The 24,464-nt window shown below is 42.6% G+C and overlaps 1 long non-coding RNA gene across 1 annotated transcript in view; it reads left to right on the top strand.

The window, feature by feature from the left end:
* LOC140197252 (uncharacterized) overlaps positions 1-24,130 on the top strand; it is a 59,904-nt gene extending 35,774 nt beyond the window's left edge. Inside the window, exon 3 of the long non-coding RNA XR_011885896.1 lies at positions 23,529-24,130. This is a non-coding gene — a long non-coding RNA (uncharacterized lncRNA). The remainder of the gene's footprint in view (positions 1-23,528) is intronic.
* Positions 24,131-24,464: the final 334 nt, after the last annotated feature.

Here is a 24,464-nt window from a genome sequence, read left to right as displayed (position 1 = left end):
TTGGGAGATGATTTGTTTTCCAGCAAGAAAACTACCCCAAGTATAAAACCAAATCTATAAGGGGATGGCTTAAAAGCAAAGAAGTTCATGTCTTGGTGTAGCCAAGTCAGAGCCCAGCCCCAAATCCAATTGAGAAAAGGGCTGTTCACTCACAACCTCCATGCAATTTGACAGAGCTTGAGCAGTTTTGTAAAGACGAATGGGGACACATTTCAGTGTCCAGATGTGCAAAGCTGATAGAGACCTATCCACGCAGATTCAAGGCAATAATTGGTGCCAAAGTTGCATCTACTAAATAATGACTTGAAGGGACTCAATACTTATGCAATTATTTTGTGTTTTATATTTGAAATTAATTTAGATCAACTTGTAGACAGCTGTTTGCATTTTAACATAAAGAGAATTTTTCCATTGATCAGTGTCAAAAAAGCTAAATGAAATCCACTGTGATTCAATGTTGTAAAACAATAAAACATGAAAATTTCCAAGATGGGTGAATACTTTTACAGGCACTGTAGAACATAGAACATTACAGCACAGTACAGGCTCTTTGGGCAATGATATTGTGACAAACCTCAAACCTTCTCTAAGATCAATCTAAAACTTCCCTCCCATGTAGCCCTCCATTTTCTTTTATCCAGGAGCCTAAGAGTTTCCTCTATGTTCCTAATGTATCTGCCTCTACTACCAACCCCAGCAGGGTAGTCTATGCACTTACATTGCTGCCTGGGAAAAAGGTACTGACTATCTATTCTATCTATGTCTCTTATCATGTTTTACAGCTCCATCAAATCAGTTCTCATCCTCTTTCACTCTGAAGAAAAAAGCCTTAGCTCACTCAACCTTTCCTTAAACACATGCTCTCTAACCCAGATGGCATCCTGGTAAATCTGCACTGCATCCTCCTTAAAATGTCCACACTTTTTTCTATAATGACACAAACCAAATAAACACAATACTCTTATATGTTGTATAGCCAGAGTGTTACAAAGCTACAACATTACCTTGCAGTTCTTGAACTTAATCCCCTGACAAACCAACTCCAACTCAGCATAGGCCTTCCTAACCACCCTACGAACTTGCGTGGCAACTTTGAGGGATCTATGAAGATGAACCCCAAGATGCCTCTGTTCCTCCACACTGTTAAGATTCCTGACAGTAACCTTCACTCTGTCTGCAACAAGCAGGAACTTCCTGTAGCCAGCTATGTAGGGTGGCATGGCAGTGTAGTGGTTAGCACAGCGCTTTACAGTACAGGCGTCCCAAGTTCAATTCCCACCACTGCCTGTAAGGAGTTTGTACTTTCTCCCCAGGATCGTGTGGGTTTCCTCCGGGTGCTCCAGCTTCCTCCCACGATTCAAAGATACACCGGTTAGCAGGTTAATAGGTCATTGTAAATTGTCCTGTGATTAGGCTAGGGTTAAATTGGGGGATTGACGGGTGGTGTGACCCAAAGAGCCAGAAGGGCCTATTCTTTGCTGTCTCTCAGTAAATAAATAAAATACATAAAATTTAATATCAGAGAGTGTATAGAGTATACAACATGAAATTCTTACTCTTTGCAGACATCCACAAAACAGCCAAGAACCCCAAAAAATGAATGACAGAAAAAGATTAGAACCCCAAAGCCCCCACCCCTCCCGTGCACAAATAGCAGTGAAGCACCAACCCTCCCCCCTTCCCATCCCCCACCTATACTAGCAGGAAGCATCAGCACCCACCGCCAACCAGGCAAACAACAACGAGCCCCTGGAGAGCTCATGATCTGCAGCCCAACAAAAAAACTACAGCTAGCTCATACTTGCAATGGAGGGAATGCAATGAATGTTTATCAAACTGGTTCCTGGGTGACGAGTGTGTCATCATGTAGACACTAAACAGAGTGTATTCTCTTGATGACTAATTCATCAAAATGTTTTTGATGTGGCGCCAGTGGTAAGAGAGTTTTGCTGGTAACTGAAGAAAATGGTTCTAGTTTTCCTCAAATTAAGTTAGGGAAAATTCCTGTTTCTCCAGTACAGTACTCTTTGACAGACAAGTTGTCTAATTGAGAACAATGAATATGTGAAGAAAAATGGTAATAGGTGAAAGCTCAGTGTCGTTAGTGTGGGAAATGATCTTAGGATAGTATTATTAGGAGCAGCATATAAATGAAGAGGCCAAAGGCAGATTCCCTGCTGAATTCTGGAAGCAGCCCTGCTCTGTGTGAATGGAAATATAAGAATGGAACCAGTCAAGTGTGGCCCCATGGAAGTGGGTCATGGTGGAGAGGCATTGGAGGAGAAGGATGTGGTCAATCATTAAAAAGCCATGTTGGGGTCAAAAATTGGAAGGGTGTGGGGATTGGGAAATGATCATTGTTACAATCATGTAGGAGGTCGTTTGTCACCATGAGAACTATGATATGATCTGCTTTGATAATAGGATTGGGCAAAGATTAAAACATTAATGTCTGGGAAAGCAGAGATCCAATTTGCAAGGGCAACATCAGAACCAGGGATTCTGGAGAGCAGCAGGAGATGGAAGATGGCAAGGGCATTAGGTTACCGGGAAAAGTCAGGAGGATGGTCTTACAGATTAGGGTGAGAAGGCTGGAGAGTGAGATTGAGAGACACTCAATGGACAGAATAGCCTATTTCTGCTCCTACGCCCTCATGGTCTTATAGACAGAGGAACAAGATCCCAAAGAACAGAATAGTTAACAACATGTTAACATGGGTAGTGCAGTGGTACAGCTGCATACTGCCTTGCAACCCCAGAGAGATGGGTTCTATCCTGACATCGAGTGCAGGTGTTTAAAGATTGCATGTTCACCTAGTCATCATGTGGTTTGCTCCTATATCCCAAAGACATGTGGACTGGTAGTTTATTGATCAGTGTAAAATTCAGCTAAGTATGTGGGTAGCTGAAAATAGGCAGTTCAGTAGAACTAGAACTAAGGGAGTGGCTGATGAGTTGCATGGACATGCTGTGTTTGGAAAGGGATTACAGAAAAATGTCTCAATCACCTGGGAAATTTAAAGAAAAGTCAGCTGGGATAAGGAGGGAGGCAGCAGTAGCAATGATCAGAACCTCTTAAGAAAATTCTCACCTTGACGCCTGTTGTCCATATCCTCATTCCAACTATTAGTATTGTAAGGAATCTGGAGCAGCAGCTGGGTGACCTTTGACTCATAAAAGAGAATGAGGCAGTCATAGATGAGAGCTACAGGGAGGTAGTCACACCTCGGCTGTCGGAAGCAGGTCGTTGGGTGACAATCAGAGGGGGGAAAGTGAAGGTGAGTAGACAGGTAGTGCAGAGCACCCATGTAGTCATTCCCCCGAATAATAAGTTTACCACCCTGGATATTGTTGGCAGGGACAACCGACCAGGTGTGAGCCACAGTGGCAGGGCCTCTGGCACTGAGACTGACCCAGTGGTGCAGAAGGGTGGGAGGGAGAAGAGGTCATTGGAGACTCTATAGTCAGGGGAGCAGACAGGAGATTTTGTGGACGTGAGAAGGACACCTGCATGGTTTGTTGCCTCCCGGGTGCCAGGGTCCAGGATGTCTCTGACTAGGTGCACGACATCCTGGTACGAGAGGGAAAGCAACCAGAAGTCGTGATACAAGTCGTGACATAGGCAGGAAGAGGGATGAGGTCCTGAAGTATGTGTTTCGGGAACCAGGCAGAAGGCTGAAGAACAGGACCTCAAGGGTGGCGTTCTCAGGATTGCTGCCAGTGCTACGTGACAGTGATTGTAAGAATTGGAGGAGATAGCAGTTGAATGCGTGGCTGAGGAGTTGGTGCAGGGAGTTGGTGCAATTTTTGGATCATTGGGATGTCTTCTGGGGAAGGTGGGACCTGTACAGATTGGATGGGTTGCACCTGAACTCAAGGGGGAGGAATATTCTTGCAGGTAGGTTTGCTAGCATGGTTCGGGAGGGTTTAAACTAATTTGCAAGGGGGATAGGGGGATGGGACCCAGAGCGATAGAGCAGTGAAAGAAGTGCATACAGTAAAGCCAGCTCTAACATATAGAGAGGCTTTGAGGGAAGAGAAGCAGAATAAAGGGTATAAAGGTAGTAAGGTAGAAGGGCTAAAGTGCTTGTACTTCAATGCAAGAAGCATCAGGAACAAAGGTGATGAACTGAGAGCATGGATACATACATGGAATTATGATGTAGTGGCCATTACAAGAGACTTAGCTGGCACCAGGGCAAGAATGGATTTTCAATATTCCTGGATTTCAGTGCTTTAAAAGGGATAGAGAGTGGGGAAAAAGGGGAGGAGGGGTGGCATTACTGGTGTGGGATACTATAACAGCTGCAGAAAGGGTGGGTAATGTAGCAGGATCCTCTTTTTAGGCATTATGGGTGGAAGTCAGGAACAGGAAGGGAGCAGTTACTTTACTGGGGGTATTCTATAGGCCCCCTGGTAGCAGCAGAGATACCAAGCAGCAGATTAGGAGGCAGATTTTGGAAAGGTGCAAAAATAACAGGGTTGTTATCATGGGTGACTTTAACTTCCCTAATACTGATTGGCACTTGATTAGTTCCAAGGGTTTAGACGGGGCAGAGTTTGTTAAGTGTGTCCAGGACAGATTCCTGTCACAGTATGTTGACAGGCCAAGTAGGGGGAATGCCATACTAGATCTAGTATTAGGTAACAAACTGGGTCAGGTCACAGATCTCTCAGTGGGTGGGCATCTGGGGGACAGTGACCACTGCTCCCTGGCCTTTAGCATTATCATGGAAAAGGATAGAATTTGAGAGGACAGGAAAATTATTAATTGGGGAAGGGCAAATTATGGGCCTATAAGGCTAGAACTTGTGGGTGTGAATTGGGATGATGTTTTTTCAGGGAAATATAGTATGGACATGTGGTTGGTGTTTAGGGATCTCTTGCAGGATATTAGGGACAAATTTGTCCCGGTGAGGAAGATAAAGAATGGTAGGGTGAAGGAACCATGGGTGACAAGTGAGGTGGAAAATCTAGCCAGGTGGAAAAAGGCAGCAAGGTTTAGGAAGCAAGGATCAGATGGGTCTATTGAGGAATATAGGAAAGCAAGAAAGGAGCTTAAGAAGGGGCTGAGAAGAGCAAGAAGGGGGCATGAGAAGGCCTTGGCGAGTAGGGTAAAGGAAAACCCCAAGGCATTCTTCAATTATGTGAAGAAGAAAAGGATGACAGGAGTGAAGGTAGGACCGATTAGAGATAAAGGTGGGAAGATGTGCCTGGAGGCTGTGGAAGTGAGTGAGGTCCTCAATGAATACTTCTCCGATATTCACCAATGAGAAGGAACTTGCTGACGATGAGGACAATATGAGCGAGGTTGATGTTCTGGAGCATGTTGATATTAAGGGAGAGGAGGTGTTGGAGTTGTTAAAATACATTAGGACGGGTAAGTCCCCGGGGCCTGACAGAATATTCCCCAGGCTGCTCCACGAGGCGAGGGAAGAGATTGCTGAGCCTCTGGCTAGGATCTTTATGTCCTCGTTGTCCAAGGGAATGGTACCGGAGGATTGGAGGGAGGCGAATGTTGCCCCCTTGTTCAAAAAAGGTAGTAGGGATAGTCCGGGAAATTATAGACCAGTGAGCCTTATGTCTGTGGTGGGAAAGCTGTTGGAAAAGATTCTTAGAGATAGGATCTATGGGCATTTAGAGAATCATGGTCTGATCAAGGACAGTCAGCATGGCTTTGTGAAGGGCAGATCGTGTCTAACAAGCCTGATAGAGTTCTTTGAGGAGGTGACCAGGCATATAGATGAGGGTAGTGCAGTGGATGTGATCTACATGGATTTTAGTAAGGCATTTGACAATGTTCCACACGGTAGGCTTATTCAGAAAGTCAGAAGGCGTGGGATCCAGGGAAGTTTGGCCAGGTGGATTCAGAATTGGCTTGCCTGCAGAAGGCAGAGGGTCATGGTGGAGGGAGTACATTCAGACTGGAGGGTTGTAACTAGTGGTGTCCCACAAAGGTCTGTTCTGGGACCTCTACTTTTCGTGATTTTTATTAACGACCTGGATGTGGGAGTAGAAGGGTGGGTTGGCAAGTTTGCAGATGACACAAGGGTTGGTGGTGTTGTAGATAGTGTAGAGGATTGCCAAAGATTGCAGAGAGTCATTGATAGGATGCAGAAGTGGGCTGAGAAGTGGCTGATGGAGTTCAACCCGGAGAAGTGTGAGGTGGTACACTTTGGAAGGACAAACTCCAAGGCAGAGTACAAAGTAAATGGCAGGATACTTGGTAGTGTGGAGGAGCAGAGGGATCTGGGAATACATGTCCACAGATCCCTGATAGTTGCCTCACAGGTAGATAGGGAGGTTAAGAAAGCTTATGGGGTGTTAGTTTTCATAAACTGAGGGATAGAGTTTAAGAGTCGCGAGGTAATGATGCAGCTCTATAAAACTCTGGTTAGGCCACTCTTGGAATACTGTGTCCAGTTCTGGTTGCCTCACTAGAGGAAGGATATGGAAGCATTGGAAAGGGTACAGAGGAAATTTACCAGGATGCTGCCTGGTTTAGAGAGTATGCATTATGATCAGAGATTAAGGGAGCTGGGGCTTTACTCTTTAGAGAGAAGGAGGATGAAAGGAGACATGATAGAGGTGTACAAGATATTAAGAGGAATAGATAGAGTGGATAGCCAGCGCATCTTCCCCAGGGCACCACAGCTCAATATATGGCTTTAAGGTAAGGGAAGGAAAGTTCAAGGGGGATATTAGAGGATTTACTCAGAGAGTGGTTGGTGCGTGGAATGCACTGCCTAAGTCAGTGGTGGAGGCAGATACACTAGTGAAATTTAAGAGACTACTAGACAGGTATATGGAGGAATTTAAGGTGGGGGGGTTATATGGGAGGCAGGATTTGAGGGTCGGCACAACATTGTGGGCTGAAGGACCTGTACTGTGCTGTACTATTCTATGTTCTATAAGAAACTGCAGATGCTTGAAAATGGAACAAAAAAAAAAACATTGTATGAACTCAGCAGATCAGACAGCGTTTGTAGAAGGAAATGGATAGTTGATATTTTGAGTCAGTACCCTTCATCTGGACTCAGACATGGCCTTCTCTGATTGAGGTGTAAGAATAGCTTGTGATGGTAAGGTCAAAGTAAATCATTACCAGCAACTTATTGAAATGGAGAGCGGTGTGTAGGAAAGACTTGTGCCCAAAGAAAATGGCTGAGGTAAGTGATAAACTTAATGGAAAGTGGAGAGAAGGTTAGAATGATAATGTGATAGGGTGAGATAAAGAGGGTCTGGAGAAGGTTTGTGTGTTGCATAAAAACCTGCTGAGATCAGATAAATCAACCCTGCTCTGTAAATCCCATGCCCTTCTCGGGAGAGACATGGGAGACACTGAGTTTAATGAAAGAAAGGCCAGGCATTTGTTACTAAGTTGGACATGTTTTGTAAGCTCACCAAGCTACTCAGATGGATTCAGTTGAGAATTCTTAGTTTGACAGTAAAATTACTCATGAAACAATTGAGTGGATTTGAATGCAGAAAATGACAGAAGAGATTCATTCACCTATGAAATTTTAGCAGTTCGGACTGGGTGTGTTTCAGTATTTTCCTGCACTCAATTGACAAAAGTACACTTATAATAGCAGTTCAATCAATCTTCCTTCAAACCTGAATGACAATGCTCATATTATTTCCAATAGATCTGATATTTAGAAAGATGTTTTCAACAAATTATCATCAGTTTGAGATTTGCTTTCTACCCGAGTCCTGTATTTGATTAGTCATCTTTTTCTGGCAATCTGTGCAAATAATTAGTAATTCATTCTCTGCTTTCCTATCATCTCGCTAGTTCAAGATGGTTTCCATGGTAATGTTGACAAGATTTATTATCTCCGAAAGCACCAGCCCATCATATTTGAAAACAGTAACACTTTTCTCCATGAAGTCTAAGAATTCATTTTAAGGAAATGTGACAGAGTTATTCAGATTCTGAACAGGAATTGGATCAGGAGTAAGTGTCAAGGAGCAAATGGGCAAGGACACTGTATGAAGGAAGATCACGGAAAGTGTAGAGAAACCAGAACTCAGTATATGGGAAGGACTGAGCAAGACCCGCAACTACAAAACCAGCTGGATGAATGTAGAATATGTGTAAATGGGTGTTTTGATATTTGGTATAGCCCCATTGGGCTTGAAGGACCTATTTTCATGTTGTATTTCTCTATGACTTGAAGAAATCTATATAGTCATGGATCTTAGAGTTTGCAAAAACACGAGATCAATATGAGATTAGTGGGTGCTTAATCTCTCTTTAATACCTCTCCATAGTATCAATAAGTCACATAACTGATTTGTTCAATCTTGATTGGAATGGAAGTCCATTGCAAAGGCCACTGTCTTACACATGAGACAAAAGGAGCTCAAGCATGCTTTATTTATGGTGTTCCTACACCTGACTGCAGAACTTTACATATTGTTGCAGGTAATCACATTGTGAGGCCTAATTTGGAGCACTGTGTGCAGTGTTGGTCACCTACCTACAGGAAAGGTGTAAATAAGGTTGAAAGAGTTCAGAGAAAATTTACAAGGATGTTGCCTGGTCTGGAGGACCTGAGTTATATGGAAAGGTTGAAAGGGTAAGGGCTTTATTCCTTGGAACGTAGAAGATTGAGGGGAGATTTGATAGAGGTATACAAAGTTATGAGGGATACAGATAGGGTAAATGCAAGGAGCCTTTTTCCGCTGAGGTTGGGTTAGACTACAACTGGAGGTCATGGGTTAAGGGTGAAAGATGAAAAGTTTAAAGGGAACATGAGGGGAAAGTTCTTCACTCAGAGAATCATGAGAGTGTGGAATGAGCTGCCAGCACAAGTGGTGCATGCAAGCTCGATTTCAATGTTTAAGAGACGTTTGGATAGGTACATGGATTTTATGGATATGGAAGACTATGGGCAGGTTGGTGGGAGTAGGCAGTTTAAATGGTTTGGCATGGACTAGATGGGCCAAAGGGCCTGTTTCAGTGACGTACTTTTCTATGACTCTAATCTTTAAAGCATTGACATATAAAGTGGTAATTTTTACTTATGTACAGCATTGTATACTTAACCACTTTCTCTGTTTGGTAACTCACTTTTTCTGTTTGTATCAGGACCAGGCAGTTCTGCTGTATGTCATCCTTTGTAATGCCTGCTCAGTTTTTCTCTCCCCACTAGCATTGCCTGATTGATTTTACATGTTAATTTGTCTGTGCTTCTCTATTGCTTTAACGTCTCTCATTAACCTCCCAGCTAGATGACTTCCTCAGCAGCTTATTAGCATGACAATCTTGGCTTCACTTTATCAGAGATATCTCCTACCTCCTATTTATTCCTCCACCACTCTCTTGGCAACTTAAATGCAGACTAACCAGTTCTGTTTCTTTTCTCAGTGGTGATGAAGTGTTTAATTCTTGGAATATGTAATCAATTTTCCTCTCCACAAACACAACCTGACCCATAAGACTCAGTCCCCTGCTCTAACCGCTTTACACTTATGACTGTGAGGCTAATGCCGTATTTAAGTTTGCTGATGATACCACTGTTATAGGCCAAATCAAAGGGGATGATGAACCAGGAGGGAGATTGAGAATTTGGCAGAATGGTGCCACAACAACCACTCCTCACTCAATGCTAGGAAAATCAAAGAGCTGATTATTGACTATAGGAGGAGAAAACTGGAGGTCCATGAGCCAGTCCTCATCAGGCGTTCAGAAGTGCAGAGAGCAACTTTATATTCCCCAGTGTATTCATTTCAGAGGATCTGCCTTGGGTCAGAGGCAGCACCTCTACTTTCTTAGAAGTTTGCACAGAGTTGGCATGTCACCTAAAACTATAGCAAATTTCAACTGATGTGCAGTGGAGACTGGTTGCATCACAGGCTGGTCTGGGACATAGTTCCCTCTAAGCTGTGCACGTGTGCGCGCACACACGTTTTTCAACCAGCACACAAAGGAAATTAATGTGCGCACAAAAGGTTAGTTACCTAAAATAATGTAGTAGTTAATAATTATACTTATTCCTGTTCTGGTTTGTACAGCTGCATCACGGCGGCAGCCATGTTTGGCGGACAGTGCTCATATCGTAAAGTTTACAAAGATCTGTTTCAAATCCTGTACATAGCTTACTAAGTTTTTATTGAAAAAAATATTGGTTCATTATGTCGGATTCAAAAGGAGCGAAGGGGGTGAAGTGCAAAAGAACTGCAAATTTGTTTAAAGTTCAATGGCTTAACAAAATAGTAGAAACTGCTACACCGAAAGCTCATGAGATCCTGAACGTTCAGCTACGAGAAATATTTATGTATGATTCGGAAACTGGAGTTATCTGTTTGTACTGTCACGGTGCGAAAGTTGCTGGAGAATTTGCTAGTGGAAGGAAGTGGGATGATATTTGGAAACTTGACTTTTTGAAGCATCATTTGGCAAGTAAATCGCATTTGGACGGTGTACAAAAGCTCAGGCAACAGAACCCGTCATTACCCGTTACAGGAGTGCTACGCATGTTACAGTTGAGTGCAGATGAGCGAGAGCGAAAACGATCAAACTCAGAGGAGATCAAAGTTGAGGTACAAGAATGGTCAGCTTTTGATTTCTCTGCAATTGCAAGTTGTGACTTCACATTTGGCGATGAACAAGTTAATGCCTTATGTCTAAAATATCATGATTTTCTAGCTGAAAATATTGTAATAGTTAGACAGTTTAATGATTTCAAATTTTCCGTGCAAGAAAAAATTAAATCCAAACTGATTTCAAACTTTGCTCAAATGGTGGCATTTGTACTTCAAAATGAACAGTTTTGCGACCTTGCACAGTTGACGGACGTGGGGGAACCTTTCTTGCGTCTAGTGCGGACTGTGAGCGAGGTTTTAGCCTAATGAATCAACTCAAAAACAAGCTGAGAAACCTTTTAGGTGAATGTCATTTGGATATGTTAATTAGAATCAAAAGCTATCAATGGGATGGAAGTTCTATTAGTCTAGATAGAGTTTACAAAGAATGGGTAAATGTCAAAGATAGGAGAGAGAAAAAAAATAACTGAGTGACTTAAATATGATAAAAATTAAATATCTCCAACCTGATGGCATGAACACTGACTTCTTTAACTTCCGTTAATGCCCCTCCTCCCCTTCGTACCCCATCCTTTATTCGTTTATTATTATCATTATTATTATGATTTTTTTCTTTCCCTTTTTTCCTCCCTCTGTCCCGCTTACTATAACTCCTTGCCCATCCTCTGGGCTCCCCCACCCCTTTCGTTCTCCCTAGGTCTCCTGTCCCATGATCATCTCCCTTCTCCAGCCTCGTATCTCTTTTGCCATAACTTTCCAGCTCTTAGCTCTATCCCACCCCCTCCTGTCTTCTCATATCATTTCGGATCTCCCCCTCCCCCTCCCACTTTCAAATCTCTTACTATCTCTTCTTTCAGTTAGTCCTGATGAAGGGTCTCGGCCCGAAACGTCGACTGTACCTCTTCTTATATATGCTGCCTGGCCACCTGTGTTCACCAGCATTTTTTGTGTGTGTGACTTAAATATGTATGTTATTTTGTTGTTATTCTGTGCAGTTTTATGTCAAATATTTTGTAAACCTTCGTAAACTGTCCCAAGTGTGCATTCAGTGCGCACATACTTTTGTCGCAGGAAAAAAATTTGCACAACCAAGATTTTTGCGCACACTGACCACTAAAAATTAGAGGGAACATTGGTCTGGGAACACCAATGCCCTTGAACAGAATGAAGTACAAAAAGTAGTGGATACAGACTAGTCCATCACAAATAAAGCTCTCCTCTTCACTGAGTACATTTACAAGAAGTGCTGTAATAGGAAAGCAGCATCTATCATTAAGGATCCCCACCAGCCAGGCCATGCTCTCTTCTCACTGGTCCCATCAGGAAGGAGGTACAGGACACTCAAGACCCACACCACCAGGTTCAGGAACAGTTACTACCCCTCAACTATCAGATTCTTGAACCAGAGGTGATAACTTCACTTACCCCAACACTGAACTGATACCGTAACCTATAGACTTACTTTTATGGACTCTACAACTTGTGTTTGCGATATATATTGATTATTTATTATTACTCATAATTTCCCTTCTTTATTTGCACATTGGTTGTTTATCTACCTCTGTCGTGTCTATTTTTTTCATTGGTTCTATGAAGTTTCTGTCTATTTACTATGAATGCTTGCAAGAAAATAAATGTCAGGGTAGTATATGGTGACATATATGTACTTTGATAGTAAATTTACTTTGAATCTTAAACTGACCTGTTGAACATTCCCAGCATTTTCGGTTTTATTTCGGATATCCAGTTTATGCAGTTTTTGACGTATTTATTCCGTATTTTATATTAATACTAACCTTATATAATCTAATATTATTCTTATGCTATAATCTAACAATGCCGAAAAAGGCAGTTTGACCCATTGGGTCTATGCCCGTCCCTATGGGAGTGATCCTATTTGTTTAATTCCCCATCTCCTTATTTCTCTTTACTTCTGCATTTTTATTTTCTTTCATACCTGCCCATCAACTCCACTTAAATTCTTGTTGCCACTAACCCATATTTGGGGTTGTTTATCACACTCAATTAAACTGTCAGAAGTTTCTAGGAAGGAAAGCCACATATTCACAGGGAGAACATGCAAACTTTACCCATACAGTACTCTCACTTGACAGCAGCATTGAAACCGAGCCACTGAAGCTGTCAGGAAATAGCATTCACTGCTCCGCCCCTCTCTGTATATTTTAGAAACACAACACCCACTCCAACCTTTTACCTTTTTTCACTTGTCTATCACTTCCCCTCTGAGTCCCCGCCACCTTCCCCTTTTCCTATGGTCCACACTCCTCTCCTATTAAGTTCTTTTCCAGCCTCTGACCTTTCCTACACACCTGGCTTCACCCTTCATCTTCCAACTAACCTACTTCCCCCCACCCCCACCTTTTTCTTCGGGGGTCTTCCCCCTCAGCCTGAAACATTGACTGTTTATTGATTTCCACAGATGCTACTTGACCTGCTGAGTTCCTTTCGCATTTTGTGTGTGTTACTCACACATGGACTACTCTCTCATTCTTTCCTCTTTCTCCTGTTTCAGCAATGATTAAATTAGTTACTCCTCTTGCCAGTTGATCCTGATGGACATTTTGTGGATAGAAAATTCATTCCTACTGTGTATAAGCTCTGCTTACCCATACTTTTTATGTAAACAATTTATAAGCAGAGAGAATGGATTCATTCCTTTCTCTTTCCATAGTCCATCAAATTCTTAGTTAAGATGCCACTGTTCAAGGAAGCCCATTATGTTATTCCTCGCTGGATTAGTTCCCTTGAGAATGCTTTGATAGGCAGCTTTCCAACTCTTGTGCCTGTTCCATCAAAATACTGTCTGTATGACCAGATGATGTCTGGAGCACCATTTACTTTCTTCTCTTCATCTTACGTAGTTTGCCATCAAACTTCGCTTCAAGTAGTTTGGCTGTCACAACATAAACAGTTGTTATTTCTTTACTAAAACAACTGCACCCCTTTTAAGCTGAGGAGATTCTCAGAGGCCTCAGTCATAATGCATGAATGATATAAAGAGTATAGACATTTGCAAAGTTCAGTGGTGAAGTTCAGAAGCAAGTATTAGCAATTTCACATGGGAAAATGGTACCGTGTATCTGAGAAGGTGAATAAAAATCAAAACGCTTTCATTTTTTTTTGCAGCAATTTCTGACAGCATAATTTTGCATGAGTGGTAGCTAACAGTATGTTGCTTTCCTTTGCTGTGGAGGAGAGCCAGCACAGTTATATTTGTATTATCAGGCTTTTCATTTGAAGGCATTACTCTGAAGTCCTACCTGATAAATCTTGTGGAGTTAACCGAAATCATGGTATCACGAGGAAAAGATTACGATTTAATTTGTAACTCCCAGCCACCCCATTCCTCTGCTTCCTCAGAAGGTTAAAGACAATTGGTATTTCCTCCAGTGACTCTTACCAATTTTTACGTACAGTATGCACCATAGAAAATATCATATATGGATGAATTACAGCTTGGAGTGGCAACTGCTCTGCTCAAGTCAACAAGAAATTTCAGCACTGTGAACACACCCCAACCCATCATAAAAACCAGCCTCCCCTCCACTGACTCCATCTTAACTTCCCATTGCCCGAGGAAAAGAGCTAACATAATCAAGAATCCTTCCATCCCAATTAGAACATAAGACCATAAGATACAGGAGCAAAATTAGGCCATTTGGCCCATTGAGCCTGCTCTGTCATTTCATCATGGCTGATCCAATTTTCCTCTTAGCCCCAATCTCTTGCCTTCCTCCCATATCCCTTCATCTCTGACTAGACAAGAATATATCAACCTCTGTCTTAAATATACATAATGACCTGGCTCCCACAGCAGCCTGTGGGAAAGCATTCCACAGATTCACCACTCTCTGGCTAAAGAAATTCCTCCTCAGCTCCATTCTAAAAAGACGCCCCTCTATTCTGAAGCTGTGTCCTCTTGTTTTAAACTCTCCCACTCCTTGCCACATCCACTCTATCAAGGCCTTTCACCATTCAACACTTTTCGATAAGGTCACCCCTCATTCTGAATTTAGCAAATGCAGGCCCAGAGCGAACAAACACTTTTCATATGACAAGCCATTCAATCCTGGAATCATTTTTGTGAACCTTCTTTGAGCCATCTCCAGTTTCAACATATCTTTTCTAAGATAAGGGGTTCAAAACTACTCACAATACTCTGTGAGGACTCACCGGTGCTTTATAAAGTCTCAGCAATACATCTTTGCTTTTATATTCTAGTCCTCTTGAAATGAATGCTAACATTGCATTTGCCTTCCTCACCAGACTCAACCTGCAAATTAACCTTTAGGGAATCCTGCACAAGGGCACCCAAGTCCTTCTACAGCTCCAATTTTTGTATTTTCTCTCCATTTAGAAAATAGTCAACCCTTTTATTACTTCTACCGAAGTGCATGACCATACACTGCCCGACACTATTCCATCTGCCATTTCTTTGCCAATTCTCCTAAACTAAGTCCTTCTGTAGCCTCTCGACTTCCTCAAAGCTACCTGCCCCTCTACCTATCTTCATATTGTCTGCAAACTTTGCAAGAAAGCCATTAATTCCATCATCCAAATCATTGACATACTGTATAAAGTAAAAAGAACCGGTTCCAACACAGACCCCTGTGGAACACCACTAGTCACCAGCAGTCAACCAGAAAAGGCTCCATTTATTCCCACTCTTTGCCTCTTGCCAATCATCCACGCTGTACCTTTCCTGTAATATCATGGGCTTGTAGCTTGTTAAGCAGGCTCATGTGGGGCACCTTGTCAAAGGCATTCTGAAAATCCAAGTACACATCAGGCATTTCTCCTTTGTCTATCCTGCGTGTTATTTCTTCAAATAATTCTAACAGATTTGTCAGGCAAGTTTTTCCCTTGAGGAAACCATGCTAACCATAGCCTATTTTATCATGTGCCTCCAAGTACCCTGAGATTTCACCCTTAATAATTGACTCCAACATCTTCCCAACCACTGAGGTCAGACAAAGTTCCTTTCTTCTGTCTCTCTCTCTTTTTGGAGTGACATTTGCAATATTCCAGTCTTCCAGAGCCATTCCAGAATCTAGTAATTCTTGAAAGATCATTACTATTTCCTCCACAATCTCTTCAGCCACCTCTTTCAGAACCCTGGGCTGTACCCCATCTGGTCCAGGTGACTTATCTGCCTTCAGACCTTTCAGTTTCCCAAGAATCTTCTCTATGTTTATGGTATCTTCAAACTCTTCATGACCCCTGACACCTGCAACTTTCACTATACTGGTAGTGTCTTCCACAGTAAAGAATGACGCAAAATACTTATTCAGTTTTTCTGCCATTTCATTGTCCTTCATTACACCCTTTCCAGAATTGTTTTCCTGTGTTCCAATATCTACTCTTGTCTCTCTTTTCCACTTTGTGTATCTGAAGAAACTTTTGGTATCCTCTTTTGGTGTGCCAGTAAAATAGTTGTCCAAATGTGCAGACCAAAGGGAACTCAAAGGTTTGGTCTAAAAGAAGAAAAGTCTCCACAGTGAGGGTTCTCTCCAACAATATTTGTAGATGAATGTGGGGCAGGAACCTTGGGAAGCTGGGGCTGCTGGACATGTTGCTATCTGTTACTGAAAGGGATCAGTGACCTGTACTGGCTGATGAACGTTCACTGGTTTAAGAGTTGACAAACCAAGCACGCTGCTTCTAACTATTCACCAGAGATAACCATTTGTTTATATCTCTCATTAGCCAAACCGCTAATGCTCACAAAATGAGTTACTGTACTTATCTTTTTCTAGTAGGTATCATCTGCTTCCGTTTTGTGGCTTAGGGCTGTTGGTGAATTTTGTTAGACCAAGTCTATTCACAGTGAGATTTTAAAAGTCTAACCACTTTGTTAAACAACAAATGAATATTGCTTCCAAGAGTCTAATCAGATTTAGAAGTCTTTTTTTATATTACATGACAATTTTTTTGAGAAAACCTTTCCTGATTAGTGAACGCTGGACTATTCCTGAAGGCAGCAACTTCTTTAACTATGCACATAGGTTAATCCCTAAAAACATCTGTTGAAAAAGACAAAACACAGACCTATTTACTCTTGGCAGAGCCTTAACAAGTGAATGCAACTAGTTTCTCTGTTTACATAATCCTCTATACAAGGTTCAATTTCTATGTATTAGTGAATGCTGGAAATGTTTCTGAACTATTCTTATTCAGTGGGCACCCACAGCTTTTAACCCTTTCATGGCTTCCCATTATTATTTCTATTCTGCTAGAGAAGTCCTGCAGAAACCAAGTCTAACCATTATTGAGAAGGTATTTAGAATTTAGGATTTACTTCAATCTTACATCCATCCCACAACGTGAGGGAGTAGAATTCTTTGCGTTATGACTCCGTTGCAATGTATAGGCATGTGAATTTATAAGTCTAATGGCTTGTAGAAAGAAGCTGTCCCATAGCCTGTTGATCCTGACTTCAATGCTGCAGTAGCGTTTGCAAGACGGAAGCAGCTGAAACAGTTTATGGTTGGGGTGACTGGTGGCCCAATGATTTTACCGGCCTTCTTTCTGCACCTGCTGCTGTAAATGTCCTCAATGGAGGGAATTTCACATCCACGGATGCGCTGGCCTGTCCGTACCGCTCTCTGCTTCAATGTGGATGCTCTCTCTGCTGAGTATGAGGAAGAGCCATGTTCACAGACAAAGCTCAGCACTCCATGTCCTCTGGCCCACAACCAGTCTGAGCATGGCATCCCCACTAAAAGCACGATTGTGGAATCACATCTGCTACTTTTTGAAATGATCACCACTTCTTACACAGATAGTAAAACTCCAGATTGAGTTGACTGGCTGGAGGGCTTGTGGAGAACACAATAAGACTACAAGACATAGGAAGAGAATTAGGCCATTCAGACCATTGAAACCGCTCCACCATTCAATCATGGCTTATCTATTTTGCCTCTCAACCCCATTTTTCTGCTTTGTCCCAGTGACCTTTGACACCTTTATTATTCAAGAGCCTCATTGTCTGAACCCGTAGTGCCTAAGTGGCACATGGGACCTCATTCAAGAGCCTAGCAATCATTAAATATACTCAATGATTTGGTCTCCACAGCGAAAGTGGCAATGAATTCCATTGATTCACCTCACTCTGGCTAAAGAAATTCCTATAATCTCCGTTCTTAAGGGACGTCCTCTATCCTGTGGCTGTGCCCTCTGGTTCTAGACTCTCCCACTAATGGAAGCATCTTTTCCACATCCACTCTATCTCGGCCCTTCAATATTCAATAGGTTTCAGTGAGATTCCACTACCCCCCCATTCTTCTAAACTCCAGGGAGTATAGGCCCACAGCCATCAAATGCTCCACATAGGTTTCATTCCTGGGATCATTCATGTAAACCTCCTCTTGACCCTCTCACTGCCAGCACATCCTTTCTCAGATATGAGGCCCAAAACTGCTCACAATATTCCAAATGTGGCCTGACCAATGCCTCATAAAGCCTCAGAATTATATCCTTGCTTTTGTATTCCAGTGCACTCAAAATGAATGCTAACATTGCATTTGTTTTTCTTACTACCCACTCAATATGCAATTTAACCTTTAGCGAATCTTCTTTTCACCTCTGATTTCTGAATTTGCTCCCCATTTAGAAAACAGTGTACACCTTTATTCCTTCTATCAAAGTGCATGACCATATACTTCCCTACATTCTATTCCATCGGCCATTTCTTTGCCCATTCTCCCAAGCTGTCCAGGTCCTTCTGCAGACTGCTTGCTTTCTCCAAACTACCTGCCCTTCCACCTGTGTTTGTATCATCTGCAAACGTGGCCAAAAAGTCATCAATTCTGTCATTCAGATCATTAACATAAAACATGAAAAGTGGTGGACCCAACACTGACTCCGGTGGAATACCATGAGTCACTGGCAGGAAATCAGAAAAGACCCCCTTTATTCTCACTCTTTGCCTGCTACCAGTCAGCCAATCTTCTATCCATGCTATCATCTTTCCTGTAAAACCATCGACCCCTTATCTAGTTTAGCAGCCTCATGTTTGGCACCTTGTCAAACAACACCCGCTGGTTCTCCTTTGTTTCTCCTGTCTGTTATTTCCTCAAAGAATTCCAAAGGATGTGTCAGGCAATTTCTACCTTATTTTATATACTGCATGCATTGAAATATAACTCCCTCATTCTTCTATTCACCGCTCTTTTCAATAATAACTCCATGGACCCTGAAGTTAAATTTTTACCCATTTCTAAACTTCTTGTCTTATTCTTTATTTTGGAGACTTCGGCGACCTCTCCTGCACTCTCCTTCACTTTTCCAGCTGCTGAATCCACTCCCTGCTATTTAGTTTAAAACCATACCCACAGCCCTAGTTATATGATTTGCCTGGATCCTTGTCCCAGCATGGTTCAGGTGGAGTTTGTCCCATAAATTCAAACCCATTTCTCCCACACCGACCTTTGAGCCTTGCATCTAGCTCTCTATCTTTACTAACCCTGTGCTGATTTGCACGTGGCTCAGGTAACAATCCAGAAATTACTCCCTTTTTTGTTCTGCATTTAAATTTTTCCCTAGATGCACAAATTCCCTCAGCAGAACCTCTTTCCTTGTTCTTCCTCCATCATTGGTGCCCACATTATCACAACAACTGGATCTTGTCCCACCTACTCTAAATTCAGCTGTCAGGGAGACAACAGAGGCTGCAGGAACCTTCACCCCTGTCAAAATCAGAGTCAAAGTAAAATTTATTAGCTAAGATTCATTTCCTTGCAGGCATTTACAGAAAAAAATAAAGAAATACGATTGAATTGTACTGGCTCCCTGAACCACAGTGCCACAGTTTGGTTGCTCATTCTTCATCCAGCCTCCACTCTCATCCTCTCAGACAGCAACAATCTCAGATCTAGTGGGCAAGCTGAAGGAATTGGGGTCCTCCAGCACTACACTTGATCCCCCTACCTGCCTCACTCACAGTCACCCCCTCTTGCCTGGCCACAGATCAAATTCAAAGTAGTTAATCAAATGGGTGTGACTGCGTCCTGAAACACAGTGTCCAGATAATTCCATCCCACCCCCACACCTCGCTAAGCATTCCAGTGTTTGAAGCTCAGACTCCGGGTCATCAACTTAGACCATGAGTTCCTTGAGCAACCAACAGCTGCTGCAGATGTGGTCATCAAGAACAAAAGTGGGGTCCACCAGCTCCAACATCATGCAGTGACAAAACATCAGCTTATACTGCATCCATACTTTACTAATTAGTTATAATTTAGTATCCTTCTAGTTGACTATTATAAAAAGCTTACCTGTTCTCATCTGCTGTCTTACCCGTGTCTCCTGTCAAAGCCTCTTGAGTGTAAGCATCAGACCACAAACTCTTGGTAAAACTAGAGAAATATATTTAAAATAACTGGCAGAAACATAAGAGGGGTGTGGGTCCAGGATGTTTTAATCTGCATTGAGCTGAGGATTGGGCAGCGGAGTCAGAAACCTTCTCTACATTTACTTGTCTGAGCACTTGAAGTGCTATAAAACTATGGACTGCACTTGGATGTGGCAGGAACATAATGGGCTGGATGGTATCCTTTTACATCCCAAATATCTATGATCCTACTGTTGTTTGACTAGTAGCCCTAACCTGTACTATCTCAGTGTACCTTGCATTGCTATTTTTGCATCTTCTAGCTATAACATCTAATCAGTCTGCATTGAATAATTTAAGCACTGAACTCCTCATGTTTACCTTCCTTTTATCAATTCTGTTACATGTGGATAATCATACATTAAAATTTCCGACACCAATAGAAAAGGCTGGTTATCTGAAATTATTGAATTCAGTACTGACTCCCAAATACTGTGCCAACTTATTGAATTCTCAAGCTTGAGATAATGTCTCAAGCTTACATTAGGGTTCATTGCCCCCGGGATCAATAAAGTATGACTATGACTATTGCAGCAGTGCAGGATGTCAAAGGTGAAAAGATCAAATTGAAGTAGAGAAGTAAAGTAATAGATTATTCAAGCAACACACATCAAAGTTGCTGGTGAATGCAGCAGGCCAGGCAGCATCTCTAGGAAGAGGTACAGTCAACGTTTCGGGCCGAGACCCTTCATCAGGACTAACTGAAAGAAGAGCCAGTCAGAGATTTGGAAGTGGGAGGGGGAGGGGGAGATCCAAAATGATAGGAGAAGACAGGAGGGGGAGGGATGGAGCTAAGAGCTGGACAGGTGATTGGCAAAACGGATATGAGAGGATCATGAGACAGGAGGCCCAGGGAGAAGGAAAAGGGGGAGGGGGGGAAACCCAGAGAATGGGCAAGGGGTATAGTGAGAGGGACAGAGGGAGAAAAAGGAGAGAGAGAAAAAGAATGTGTGTATATAAATAAATAATGGAGATTATTCACTTGCCTTGCAGATATTATGATGATGTTCTGCAGCATATGTTTGCTTCCTCCAAAAGAGACAAGGCCCATTATAAGCTCCGAATGCAAAGTACTAAATAGAGAGAGCCATGCAAGTAAATTGCTGATTCATCTGCCAGGATTGACTTCGTTCTTAGATAAAAAGAGAAAAGATAAGAGGGCATGGCAAAGACCAGGAGATAGAATGTGGTTGGTGGAGCACCAGGGAAATGAGGAATGAAGAGTTCTTTGGAATGCTGAAAGCAGAGAGGTGGATGTGTTTGGTCATGGAACCTTAGTTGAAATAAGACAAGATTTTAGGTTGAATGTAGGCACTAATGGGGTTAAGGATGGGGATAAGAGGAACACAATGCTTACTGTCTTCCTAACCTTCTCTGTTACCTAGACAATCTGCTTTCTTATTTCTCTCTTATTTGTCATGAAGCATTCCAGACTTAACTATTAACTGTTTCTTTTGACTTGCTGTGTTTTTCAGTACTTTTTCTTTGTACTTCAGATTTCCAGCATCCACAGTTGCTTCTATATTTTCAAAATCTATCCTTACTGTAGAGGAGGGGGAGTGAGAACAAACATACAGGAGATACCACATGCAGTTGAGAACCCTGACAATAGTGGTACAGTGAGCCATGGTTAAGGAGACAAGAAGAAATTTCAAAAGCAGTGTAGAATGTTATATTAATTGGTTCATGGGTAAGAAGAGAACTGAGAAGAGGAAAACAGTTGTACTGAGGTTTTTTTGCTGGGCTTATCATCCAGTGATCCAGAGGCCCTTAGGGACATCTTAAAAGGGGTAGGACAAGTAGATCTCTAAGAGGTTCTACGGAAGGAATGCCAGAACTTAGAATCTACGTAGTAGAATGCATGGCTGCCAATTGTAACAACATTAAAAAAAAGAGATGCATTAAAGTCCAGAATTTTAAGAGCACTCTGAAAATTTTAGTAATGGAATATGTAAGTGCTTGTTACTTATTTAGGGGCAAATATAGCATAGGTAGACCCAGCTGGTGGTGTAGTGGCATCAGCGTCGGACTTGGGGACGAAAGGTCCCGAGTTCAAATCCAGCCAGCTCCCCTGCACATTTTCCATCCATGCTGGGTTACGAGTTGGTGATCTCTTTGGAAACTCACCTGGCAGAAGGCAATGGCAAGCCACTGCTGTAACTTGCCTCGTACACGGTTCCCCACTACGTCACAGAGGCGTGGAGGGAAATCGTCCGCTAACCGGAGAAACTCCATGTGAGATGTACCTTTCCCTTATGGTATAGGTTGTCTCCTTAGGTAGCTCCAAGGTTATAACAGGGTTCAGTATCTAGAGATGGTGGTAGAAGCTGTATGTTTAAAAAGTGCTCTCAGAGTAAGCAAGTGATAACTGCAGCGTATTTCATGGAAGGTACACACTGCACCCATAGCATGCTGATGGTGGAGGAAATGAAAGTTTAGAGTATACGATATGATGCCAAACAGTTAGGCTACATTGTCCTGATAGCATCAAACTTATTGGATGTTGCTGCTGTACTTAACAAGGCAAATGAAGAGTGATCCAAGCAACACACATAAATTGCTGGAGGAACTCAGCAAACCAGGCAACATCTTTGGAAAGAGTACAGTTGATATTTCGGGCTGAGACCCTTCATCAGGACTGGAGAAAAAAAAAGATGAGGGGTCAGAGTTAGAGGTGGGGAGAGGGAAGGAAGAAACACAAGGTGACAGGTGAAACCTTGGGGTGGGTGTGTGGGGGTGAAGTAAAGAGCTGGGAAATTGATTGGTGAAAGAGATACAGGACTGGAGAATGAAAAATCTGATAGGAGAAGTCAGATGGCCATGAAAGAAAGGAAAAAGGAAAGGAGCACCAGAGGGAGGTGATGGGCAGGTAGGATGATAAGGTGAAAGAGGGAAAAGGGAATGGGGGAATGGTGAAGGCGGAGGTGGGGCATTACCTGAAGCTCAAGAAACCAATGTTCATGCCATCAGGTTGGAGGCTACCCAGATGGAATATAAGGTGCTGCTACTTCAACCTGAGTGTGACCTCATCGCGACAGCAGAGGAAACCATGATCCATGTGGTTCTGACCAAAGGCTTGGAGATGTTGGAAAGGCTTTCAGGAATCAGCAATTACAAGTTTAAGTTTAATTGTCATTCAGCTCTATTTGAATACTCATGAATACAGCCAAACAAAACAGCATTATTGCAGGGTCAAGGTGCAAACACAGTACTAACAGTCACACACAGCACAAAACACATATGGCACAAATAAGATAGCAAGAAAGCAAGCACATAATAAAATATTCACAAGGGCAACTAGGGATGGGAATAAATGCCAGTTTAGCTGGCAACACCCAGATCCCGTAAATGAATAAATTTTAAAAAATCGGTAATATGTATGTGTTATCTCCTGTATGTTTGCTCTCTCCCATCCCCCCAGAGCAAGGATAAGTTTTGAAAATATAAAAACTTGGGGGTGGAGCTAAGATGTTGCCAGAAGGCAGCTTCTTCAAGCTCCTCTGCGAAACAGCTTAATTTCATCTCCTTATCATCTCCTTTCGTCTCTTGTTTCTTTTCCAAGGTGGATGGGGATCTGTCGGAGACCATGATCTACAGCTGTGCTCAAACTGTGGTTCTTTATGGCCATAGTTCCAGCTCCTGGAGCTCATCGACCAGCCATTTTCCAGGCTCCAGGAGCAGCCTGGAAGATGCATATCTTCAGAGTGTGGCTCTGTGGCCCTGTGGACGAACTGGTTCCATGCTGGTGTCACCAACTGAGGCGTGGTGGGAGAAAGGAATATCGTGACAGTGGATCTGGCTGTCAGAGGCCTCTGTACTCAGGCAATCGCTTTCTCTCTCAATGGTGGGGAAGAGTTTGCTGCTGACTCCTGAGCTGGAGAAACTCGGAATAAAAGCGGCATTGCAGACTGTAACATTGTAATCAGTGAGCTGTTTTGTTTTGCTGTGTATCCCCTCTTCCTGTGGAAAAGGGGCAACACATCCTTGTCCCTTGTTAGGGATTGAGAGAGCCTGTACATTTTGAATTGTCAAGTGAACAATAGTTTTGTTGGATAGCAGATCATGGGGGCTTTGCTATTGCTTGCCTGGTGGGCGATGGGTGCTGATGCCCCCTACTGAAATAAGTAGGGGAGGGGAAAAGTTGGTGCTTTGCTGATGCTTGTGTGTGGGAAGGGGAGAGGGGCTTTGGGGTTCTAAAATCTTTCTGTCATTCATTGTTTGGAGTTCTCTTCTGTTTTCGTGGATGTCTGCAAAGAGTAAGAATTTCAGGTTGTATACTATATACATTCTATATATTAAATGGAAACAATGAACACAAAAAAATGGTCTAAGACCCTGAATCCATGAATGTTGCAGCAGTCTGCAGTCGAACACAACATAGCCAGTCTTCTGCCGAGCGAACACTGGGGTGCAGCACCCACTCCAGCTTGGTCACCGTGCCACACTCACACTAGTGGAACGCACTGACACTGATGCTTCTCTCCAGGGTGGCGAGGCG

This window comes from Mobula birostris, chromosome 5, assembly GCF_030028105.1.
Source record: "Mobula birostris isolate sMobBir1 chromosome 5, sMobBir1.hap1, whole genome shotgun sequence".
Lineage (NCBI taxonomy): Eukaryota > Metazoa > Chordata > Chondrichthyes > Myliobatiformes > Myliobatidae > Mobula > Mobula birostris.
The sequence above is the reverse complement of the archived record's forward strand: the minus strand, read 5'-3'. Positions and strand labels throughout refer to the sequence as shown.